This window comes from Hippopotamus amphibius, chromosome 14 (genome assembly GCF_030028045.1).
Source record: "Hippopotamus amphibius kiboko isolate mHipAmp2 chromosome 14, mHipAmp2.hap2, whole genome shotgun sequence".
NCBI lineage: Eukaryota > Metazoa > Chordata > Mammalia > Artiodactyla > Hippopotamidae > Hippopotamus > Hippopotamus amphibius.
In genome coordinates this window covers 54,478,685-54,483,625 of record NC_080199.1, presented here as the reverse complement: position 1 = coordinate 54,483,625, position 4,941 = coordinate 54,478,685, and positions in this window count along the sequence as shown.

The window sequence follows — 4,941 nt, the reverse complement described above, 5'->3', positions numbered from 1 at the left end:
ACTTAATATACATCCATAGAGCAACAGTTCCGAACAATGCACACGGCGCTTCTCCAAGTAGGACCTCTCACAAACGACTAGTGTGTCATAACAAGAACTTCCCTTCCCATCAAGGGTTGGGTTGAGAATGTGTTTTGTCAACCCCCCTCTGTCACGGCTCAAACCCCCACTTTGACTAAGTGATCTGTCTGCTTGCAGCAGAGAAGCGTCCCATCCACTAGCCTCTGGAAATGCAGGTGCAGATCCTCCAAATGCCCCCACCCCTATTGCTGTGGCAGCCTGCTGATGCCTGGTGTACAGATGGGTCTGGTCCACATGAACTGCATCACTATTCAGCCCAACACTGGCACCATCTGGATGGGAACAGGAATGAACCACAGCAGCCAGTGTGCTGAGCTCAGAGAGGTTTGGCTGGTGATCACTCATAAGCCCTGACCGTTAACTCCTCGCGCTGACAGTTGGGCTGCTCTAAAGGGATTAACCCTAAGCCTTGGGCAATGGGAATCCTAGGGTTGGATGATCATGAATAAGCCCTTGTGGGTTCAGGATATGTGGACAGACATTTGGGGTGGCCTGCAAGAGCCTGAGGCATATTCTTCCATATCCTGGCTCATAAGGCACTGACACTCTCTAGCAATCAGGAAGCTGAGGTCCAGGCCCTAGCAACTTACCCTTCAGTAGATACAACAGTTTGGGTGCATAGAGAGAGTGCCCACTATGCACTTGGCATATTGCCAAGGATGCTGGCCTGACCTGAAAATGCAGTAATTTGATTAATGTCGTAACACCACGTCCTGTGTGTTCTAAACAATGTCCGAAGGATCTGGAACCATGTGCTAGAGCAACAGGTCGATGATTGGCAAATTAGTTATATTGGCCCCCTCTTTACATGTGAAGGTGCTAAATAGACCTCAGTTTGTGTAGACATTGCATCTGGCCTTTCTCAAGCTTTCCCCTGTTGCTACACAAATCAGGCTGCCACCATTCAGGGATTAGGGAAGCTAAGTACCACGTATGGACACCCTCATCGAATAGACAATGATGGGGTCACACGTCAAAGGTCATGACTTGAAAGACTGGGCAAAATAACATGACATTGAATGTAGGTTCCATCTCTCTATCCCCCACAAGTGGCAGAGTTGGTAGAAAGGAAAAATATCAAAGCAGCAGATTGAGGAAATGACCCAAAGAGAGAAAGTGGCTTCCGCAGCTGCTTGGGGAGCAGCCGCAGGCGACAAAGGGTGGCTGGATAGGCAGGGAGGGGTGTCCACTTGCGGCAGTTGCCCCCGACTGCAGCCCTTGCATGGAGCCACTTGGAGCCTTTTTTTTTTTTTAAAGCAGCAGATTAAATTACTAACAGGCAAAACCATCTTGGCTGGGTGGTACTCTCCCAGGCTTTAATACATGTGAATGGTCAACCAGTAGGGTCTGTCACTCCATATGCCAGACTGGGGACCCCTACAGAGACACCCAACACTGTTACGACAGCCGTTGCCCTGACTCTCACTGTGCTATGCTGCTGAGAACAGCCATCATGTCTGGGAGAGGCATTATCTACTGGAATTTGCAATGGGCTGTCCCACTGGGGGTAGGTGTGTTATATGTACCCCTGGGCGAGGAGGAACTACTCAACCTCCATTGAGATCCCCTTGTCCTGCTGCAAGCTGGCCCTGTGGAAATGCACTGGAAAGGAACATGCACTATTGACAGAGGGGAGAAAAATGGGGGTCCTGGTGTGGCATCTCCTACCCCCCAGAGCATCTCCTAATGCCTGAGAGTGCTGCCTCTCCCAGCCAACATATATGATATGAGCAACCAGGTCAAGTCCTAAGTCTGCAACCACATTAACATCTAAGGATCAGTGTAATTCTTATAAAAGTATAACCATAACCACAGTGTAATTCTTATAAAAGGGGGAGATCTTCCTATACAATTTCCTACTAAATAACTGTCTTTCCAACCTTACACTTCTGCGGCTTCTCTGGTATCCAGTCATGAGATGGGCATTGGATAGAATACTTTTCTACAGGGAGTCCACTTAGATGTCCAGCAAAGAAATCAATCTAGCTATTGGGTATATGGGCAGCTGCCCACCCCTCTCTAGCTCATCGGGACTGCCACACTGGGTATCCCCACTGCAGGGGAGGTGGATTGGAAGGCCTTGAAACAGTACCTTAAGGAAGAGCAAGCTAGGACTAGCACTCTTAATTGATCTGACATTACCAACACTGATCCAGAAGCCTGGCCTGAGACACACACTATCAGTCACACTGGGCCTGGGTATTCTTTTCCTGTTAATCAAATAACAAAAGCAGCTGTCAGACTGATGAGTTGAAGGGTCCTAAAAATACCATCAGAGCCATGGGTAGCTGCGCTAAGATTTGGCATGGGTTCACATGGCTCACCCTAGCTTATGAATATTTGAGCACCTGGGCACCCCTACATTGGGAACAGAAAAATTATTCTAAACAGAAGCAAACCAACTGCAATAGAGCTATGGGATGGATATCACCAGATCTCTGTAGTCATTCTGTCCCATTAAAGGAGAGTGACTGGTGTGGTCCTAACGGCCACCGCCGGGGTAGTTATTGGGTAGTCCTGAGTGGGACCCAGTGGTTGTGTGCCACCAATCTTTGGCCGTGGCTTCCACCTGGGTGGTTGGACCACTGCACCCTGAGTTTTCCATGGGCACAGGGCAGAATCTGCCCCTTGGTAACAAAAGTTGCCAACCTCCCTGTTTTCATGAGAGGCCAGATGGCCACGTGCAATTTTCCACGGGTAGGATCGTTTGGCCGCTGCCTTTGTCCCCTCTATGGGCCTGGAGGATGTTATAGCACACATGACAGCAAGATGGGTTCTTACTACGTTCACCCAGCAAACCTTAAATAATAGCCACCAAAGCCTGTCTTTATTGAACACAGAAACCTTTAATGAGAAGAGCTGTCCTCCATAACAGGATGGCCTTGGATGCTATTACTGCCTCACAAGGAGGCACCTGTGTCATTATCCACACAGAATGTTGTGTGTCCATACCTGATGAGTCTGCTCAGGGATGAACAAGACACAAGCGAACACCCTGAGTAATCTCACCTCCCCCAGCCTAGGGGAGTTAATAAATCAGAGGTTTGGATCACAGGGCTCTTGGTGGAAAAAGTTCTTATTTATTTTGGGACTCATTATCTTAATCTGTATTTTCTCATGCACGTACCTGTATTGTTGCTGTGATGTTTGCCTCCAGTGCAGCCAAAGAGCCGCCAAATAAGCCGCCTCCACAGCTGAAACTCCCTAATGAAACTCCCGGCTGAGCACACAGGGCGCGTTTCAGAAGAAGGGGGCGTGTAAAATTGTCAGAGCTGGTCACGGGGTGGGAGCGTGTTGGAGGAGGTCATCAAGAGGGCATGACCTATGGACCTGAGAGCTAGACTGGGCAACTGGGGGCTCCCCCCCACCCCTTCTTTGGAATGTATATTCTGCTTATCATTCACACAGTAGGAGACAGGTCAAGGACATAGCCTTGAGGTAGTCATGCTGGATGGAGACTAACTGGATGGTATACAAGGCTGAACCCAGAACTCTGTGTAAACTCTGAAGATTCTGGAGGGTGCTTGCAGATATCTACTCGTCTTGCAGTGCCCAAAACAAGCCTGGCATGTAAATTCCCTTGCTTGTGGAAATTGCCACCTACCAGTCTGGTGTGATCTGCCTTTTTCTCTCTCCTTGCCCTCCGTGTATGTGGACCAGTTTCAGATTTCACCCGGAAGCCCTGAGTTTTTGAACGAACAGGCTTGAGGTAAAGTGTATTCTCTGCTTGTCCTTATTTAGAATCCTGGCGTTCTCCTTTTCTGTAGAAAAATGGGAATGAAACAATACAACATCTTTAAACTCTCCTTCCTATTAATGAGCAGATGTGTCATCAGGACAGACGGCAGGTCCCCAAAGAGCGTGCAGAACAGAAAACACTTGCTGAATTTATTGGATGTAGATGAGAAAATAGTCACCCAGGGATGCACATGCTAACAGCCAAGTTTGCATTTGCTCTGCTTCTGCCTTGTTTTGCACCTGCTCCTCCCTGAGCAGGGACCTAGGGCCACGAGATAAATTCTTCTGGGATCAGAAGCAAAGTGAGAATTTGATGCTCGAAAAGGATCAAATTCTTAATGAGCCTTATCAAATTTACTTACAAGAAACATGTGCTGTCGTTCTTGGGGACTTGGTGACGAACTCGAGTTGACTCGAGGGTGCCTTTGCTAAGAGAAGAAACTCATAGAAACCAGGAGATTTTATTTCCAGAGAGTGTAACATGGGGTGGAGGTATGACCATATGAAGGATTCCTCGGGGGTTCCCAGATGTCAGAATTACCAGGAGGTGTGGCATCACTGTGGTCCCCGAAGCTCTGCCCTCTATGACCTAGAAGTTATTATTCTCCCTTGTTGGGATTCTTAGACAAATATTTCTAACTACAATTATTTCTCTGATATTTAGGTATCTCTATCATTAGTAATTATTCCTACAAATCAAATTAATGCTGTCACTAAATAATTGTCCTAATTGGCCAAGTTCTGTGTCAAGCCTCACTGCTTTCAGGTTTATCGAGCACCTTATAACCAGAGTGGGACAAACTGAGTGGTCCACTAAGCAGTCCTCTGGCAAAGCCCCCAATATGTTTAATTATTTTTTTGCTGGGCCCCGCGGCTTGTGGGATCTTAGTTCCCTGATGAGGGATCGAACCTGGGCCCCTGACAGTGGAAACGCCGCTGAGTCCTAAACACTGGACCGCCAGGGAATTCCCACGCCCACCCCCCACCCCCAATCTATTTAATTCAATGTAACAGCCCTGGTTTTTCTCTCAATGTGACTTAAATTTTCCATGAATTCTCGAAGTAATTAATTCAACCCTTTCTTTTTTTTCTTTTTTTTCAAGAATTTTATTGCAATGCAGT